Genomic DNA, 6,000 nt, shown 5'->3' with positions numbered 1-6,000 from the left:
CCTCTCCCCAAAAGCCCTCGGCCCACGCTCCCTCCTCTCCCAGCCCTCCTCCTCCCAGCCGCTCCTCCCCCAGCCCTCCTCCCCCCAGCCATCCTCCTTCCCGCCCTCTTCCTCTCCCCAGCCCTCCTCCTGCTCCCCCCCTCCTCCTCCCCCACCCTACTCCTCTCCCCAGCCCCTCCTCCTCTCCCCAGCTCCTCTACCCCATCCCTCCTCTCTCCCCGCCTCCTCCTCACCCCAGCCCTCTTCCTCCCCCAGCCCCTTTCCTTTCTCCCCAGCTCCTCCTCCCCCAGCCCTGCCTCCTCCCCCGCCCTTCCGCTTCCCCAGCCCTCCCCTCCCCAGCCCTCCTCCTCCCCCAGCCCCTCTTCCCCCCTCCTCCCCCCAGCCTCCTCCTCCCCAGCCCTCCTCCTCCAGCCCTCCTCCTCTCCCCAGCCCCTCCCCCCGCCCCTCTCTCCCAGTTCTCCTCTCACCAGCCCTTCCTCCTCTCCCAGCCTCTCATCCCCCACACGCCTCCTTTCCCCCACCCTCCTCCTCCCCCAGCCTTCACTCCTTCCCACCCTCTCCTCATCAGCTCCTTCTCCCCAGCACGCCTCTCCCCAGCGCCTCCCCCTTAGCCCTCCTCCTCCCCCAGCCCTCCTCCTCCCCCAGCCCGCCTCCTCCACTGCCTCATTTTCTTCTAAAGACTTGATTGAAGATTTCTGACGAGCGCTTGGAGAGTAAGCTGTTTATCTGTGCCTGCTTGAAGTGCTTCCAGGGCTAGAGGAGCTTCCGAAAGGTCAGGGCGAGTCACGGCGTGAGAGAGAGAGCAGCTACGGATGGAGGGTGAGGGAGGAGGAAGAGTACAGACCTGTCAGGTCTGGCGTGGGTACCCCCCCACACACACACACCGCCCCTTTCTCCTCCTCTCAGTCTTCCTCCAGTGCTCCACTAGCCAGCCACATTAGCTTTAATCATAACGCATGTAGGCTTAGGATAGGGGGGTGTATCTATTGTAATTTAGATGTTGCAGCAAACACAGCTGGTAGACTGGGTTCTGTGAGGTCTGGAAAGATCAAAAATAAATAATTGAACCAATGGGAGATGCAACTGAGCATCTATGTTGGCTTAATCACTCATAGCAGAGGCGTAGTCCTATTGTGATACAGTACAAGGAAGAAACCAAAAAATGCAGACGCAAAACATTGCTCTAGACATATGCTACGGCTATTAGATGTGAACGTTAGCCCAGGTCGCTTCGTTTTAGTTGGGGTGTGGCGCAGCGTTAGTGAATGTACTTCCAGCGGTAGTTCCAATGGCCAGTCCCTCAGTGTGTGGAGAACTGCCTCTGGCCGTCCCTATGTCCCCTCCTGAGCCAGCACAGCACTGGAGCATACTTCCCACTGAATCCCCCTCTTCCTGTCCTGTGCCTTCTTCTTTCTCCCTCCCTCCTTTCCTCTGTCTCTCCATTTCTCCACACCCCTCTGGACTTAGGGAACTTGGCCTCCTGATGGTTGGTACAGTACAAAGTGAAACTGCTCTAACTGCCGCCCACTGGATAGCCTGCCTGTTAAAAGGAGAATCAAAATGCTAGCTCGCTGTATTGGCCTTTTAGAGAAATCCCGTTCTGCGCTAAGTGGAACCTGGAGCAGTGTGCACAATTATTTTCCTGCAGCAGGCAGCATGGTACACTGGCTGGCTGTTCTGGCGCTGTCCCCCCCCCCTCTGTCTCGCTTTTACCTTGAGCTGCACTTTTCCTCCTCCTTGCCGTACCCCCCCAGCCCAGCTCAGCGCTAGCTTAGTAATGAGGTCCATGGGAGAGCGTTTTCCCGCCCCAGCAATTTCCCCCGTCTCCTACAGGGAGCGGTAACTCACGTTTGCCGGTAGCCCCAGGTTGGAAAATCATTGACTTATGCTCATTGAGACCTAAACCACAATTATTGCCACCCGCTGTTTACGGCTTACAGACCCCAAAGACACACTAGCATTACCTTGCCTGTGTGTGTGTGCGCATGCGTGCGTGTGCGTGCGTGTGCGTGCGTGTGTGTGTGCGTGCGTGTGTGTGTGCGTGTGCGTGTGTGTGTGTGTGTGAGCCTGCAGGGTGTATTCTACCAACCTGAGGGGCTGCTGAACAAGCCCTTCTCCCTCATTCTCCTGTCAGTCCAGTAGCACTCAGTGCTATTAATTAACTTACTCAGAACGGCTTCTGTGTGTGTGTGTGTGTGTGTTTTTGTGCGCACCTCCCTTTCATCATCAAATACAGTGCTCAGTGGGTCTGAGCTGACGGTGAATCTGCATGGGATGCGCCACACACTCAGAGGCTTAATATTGGCAACCCTGAAAAACAGAGAGGAATATGGCCACTAGTACCCATGTGTGTCTTTGAACTCAGTTCAGTGGCATTTGTGTTTGAAACTCTTCAAAAAAAATCTTCAAAGAAGAAACCCCTGTCTTCAAAGGGCCTTGCATCGCCCTAACAATCCTTGCCGAGGAATATTTGAAAGTTTATTGGGTTTTAGTGGTAGCATTATCTAAAAACGCATGACCTCCAAGGCTTTTGGCCTTTCACTTTCTATCGTGGGACAAGTTGTTCTTGTTAAACATTTCAAAATGGAAATTACAGTAATTTTTTATTTTACTCCTGAACCACTTCAAAGACACTTGGCTCTCATTTGTAGATATCTTCCTTTCCTTCCTCTTCACAAGTAGTGGTGGGTTTTCCAACAAGCAGTTATTTCCTCTCTAACTTCTGTAGTGATGCAGCATACTGTACCCATATACTCTTAGTTCACCCACGAACTTCGTTACGCTTTAAATTTACACTGTGTGTGTACATGTGCGTGCGTGTACATGTGCGCGCGTATACGTGTGTGTTCCCGTGGATGCTCCTGACCTGTGAGTAACAGCTAGGTCCTAGGTGAGAGCGATAGTGAGGTGTAAATTGCTCCTGATGCTGTTTGAGAGAGAAGGGGAGAAGGAGAGGGATAGCAAGCCAGCCATTGTGCTCCGCCTGATTGACAGAACTTTTAATTGTGTTCTGGAGCACCTGTGGATGCCCCCCCCCCCAACACATTCCCTTTCCTTGTGCCAGTAACAATACAGAATCACTCCTGTTGTGGAAAAAGCCTCCAACAGTCACGTCTTTCAAGCTACCCTCCACATGCTATAGTCACTTTCGGTTAGCACAAGCAGACATGTGAACAAACACCCTAATGTTGCCAGTCATTGGTAATAAAGATGCTGTGTTGGAGAGGCAGAGGGATGGGGGATTAAGGTAAAGCCTGCTGACATTTAAACCTGCTTCTCTCTGCAACGGAGGCAGCGCTGAGGCAGGAGGCTGAGGAGAAAAGCCTCCTGATCGTTGAATTATTAATCAGACTCAGTCTTACACGTGCTGCCAGGCCTTCTGGACTGTCTGTTTGTTTTATTCTCAGATGATTATTCAATGGAGCTCATTAAAAATGAAGGTGGAGGAGAGGAGAAGAGAAGAGAGGAAAGGAGAAGAGAGGAGATGGAATGAGAGGAAAGGAGAGGTGAAGAGAGGAGAAGAAAGGAAAGGAGAAGAGAGAAAAGGAGAGGAGAGGAAAGGAAAGGAGAGGAGAAGAGAGGAAAGGAGAGGAGAAGACAGGAAAGGAGAGGAGAAAAGGAGAGGAGAAGAGAGGAAAGGAGAGGAAGTGATTTCTGGTACTGAATTCCATTCGTCTTGCCCTTTTTTCCTTTCTATCCTTTTCCTCACATCTTCTACTTATCTCCCTACTGAACTCTCCCCTCCTTCTCCCTCTTTCCTCTCACCTCTTGTCATTTTCCTCCCCTCCATAGGCTGTTGGTTCCCCCCTCCTTCTATCTCTCTCTCTCGTCCTCCTCCTCTCTCTTTTCTCTCTCTCTCTCTCTCTCTCTTCTTCCTCATCTCATCTCTAGCCTCTCTCTCTACTCTCTCTCTGTTCTAATAGGCATGTGGAGAGTGCTGAGGCATAGAGGTGGCTACTCACTACTCGCTGCGGCTCACCCCACTGCCATCCACCAGTTGCCCACACACCCTCCTCCACCGCTCAAACATTATGTGACAATTGTAGCCCATTGTGTCCCTCTCACCGACTGCAGCACGGCCTGCCTGGCTGGGAGAGGATATCGGGCCGAGGGGAAGAGGTACCTGTGCAGGGGGGTTGTGACGGGTCACTTGGGACTGTAAACGTCTCTAACGTGCCCCGGTGCGCACCAAATTCCCTCCTCCGAAAACATGTGCTGATTTGGTTAGCACACAAGTGAGCTTCTTCCCTGCTTTTCCCATATTCCCTAGCCTTACTGGGACCGGGGACATGACTCTTCATGCCTCCTCTTGTTCCCCCGTCTTCCTCTGCTGGTGGTGTGTGTTTGAGGCTTCAGCTGCTGGTTGGTGGGGACTGAGGAGAGGTGGATGTCTTTTTGTATTGTAGTGTTAGTGCTGCATTGAGGCTTTCCCCCGGAACAGGGTGACACACTCGCTAATCGATATTCTCTCTTCCGAGTTGCTGCGGACACTGTGTGTGGCTTTGTGTGGTGGTGTGTGTGTGTGTGTGTGTGTGGTGTGTGTGTGTGTGTGTGTGTGTGTGTGTGTGGTGTGGTGTGTGTTGGTGTGTGTGTGTGTGTGTGTGGTGTGTTGTGTGTGTGTGTGTGTGTGTGTGTGTGTGTGTGTGTGTGTGTGTGTGTGTGTTTCTGTATCTCTGTGTATGTAAGTGTTAATGTGTGTATGTGTGGGAGGCGGGTGGTGGAAATGTTGTTTATGCGTTTATGCAAGTAATTACGTTGACTTAATTGGTTTGTTTACGTGAGTGTTGTGCCACTCCAGTCATGTATTTACCGCTGTACACAGTGACCATCTCATCTGTGCTCTATGTGTCTCTCCTCTCTCTTCACACGTAGCACAGAGACAGTCGGTCTCTACATAGGGCGTCATGTACTGAACAAAAATATAACATATTTTTATATTAAAATACAATGTAAATGTAAAGTGTTGGTGCCGTTTTTCAAGGTCACAGAAAGTTTCCATACCACAAAAGCTTATTCTCAAAATGTTGTGCACATATTTGTTTACATCGTTGTTGGTGAACACATTTCTTCTTTGCCAAGATATCCTCCACTGAGAGGTTGGTGCATATCAAGAAGCTGATTAAACAGCGTGATCATTACACAGGTGCACCTTGTGCTGTGGACAATAAAAGGCCACTCTAAAATGTGCAGTTTTGTCACACAACACAATGCAACAGAAGTTGAGGGAGCGTGTAATTGGCATGCTGACTGCAGGAATGTCCACCAGAGCGGTTGCCAGAGAATGAAATGTTAATTTCTCTACCATAAGCCACCTCCAACATGAGAATTTGGCAGTACATCTAACCGGCCTCACAACCGCAGACCACGTGTATGGCGTTGTGTTGGCCAGTGCCCCGTGGTGGCTGTGGGGTTATGGTATGGGCAGGCATAAGCTACGGACAATGGACACAATTGCATTTTATCGATGGCAATTAGAATGCACAGAGATACCGTGAAGAGATCCTGAGGCCCATTGTCGTGCCCTTCATCTCCATGTCTCAAGGATCTGTACACAATTCCTGCAATCCTGAATATGTCCTAATTCTTCCATGGCCTGTATACTCACCAGACATGTCACCCATTGAGCTGGTTTGGGATGCTGTGGATCAACGTGTACGACATCGTGTTCCAGTTCCCGCCAATATCCAGCAACTTCGCACAGCCAATGAAGAGGAGTGGGACAACATTCCACAGGCCACAATCAACAGCCTGATCAACTCTATGTGAAGGAGATGGGTCGTGCTGCATGAGGCAAATGGTGGTCACACCAGATACTGACTGGTTTTCTGATCCACGCTCCTACCTTTAAAAAAAATGTATTTCCAGTCATGTGAAATCCATAGATTAGGGCCTTATGAATGTCTTTCAATTGACTGATTTCCTTATATGAGCTGTACCTTAGTAAAATCTTTGAAATTGTTGCATGTTGTGTTTATAATTTTATTCAGTGTAAATATACTT

The 6,000-nt window shown here is 50.5% G+C and overlaps 1 protein-coding gene across 1 annotated transcript in view; it reads left to right on the top strand.

Moving 5' to 3' along the window:
- LOC111963157 (AT-rich interactive domain-containing protein 1B-like) overlaps window positions 1-6,000 on the top strand; it is a 251,145-nt gene that overhangs the window by 158,066 nt on the left and 87,079 nt on the right.

Source organism: Salvelinus sp. IW2-2015, linkage group LG4q.2 (assembly GCF_002910315.2).
Source record: "Salvelinus sp. IW2-2015 linkage group LG4q.2, ASM291031v2, whole genome shotgun sequence".
Classification (NCBI taxonomy): domain Eukaryota; kingdom Metazoa; phylum Chordata; class Actinopteri; order Salmoniformes; family Salmonidae; genus Salvelinus; species Salvelinus sp. IW2-2015.
The sequence above is the reverse complement of the archived record's forward strand: the minus strand, read 5'-3'. Positions and strand labels throughout refer to the sequence as shown.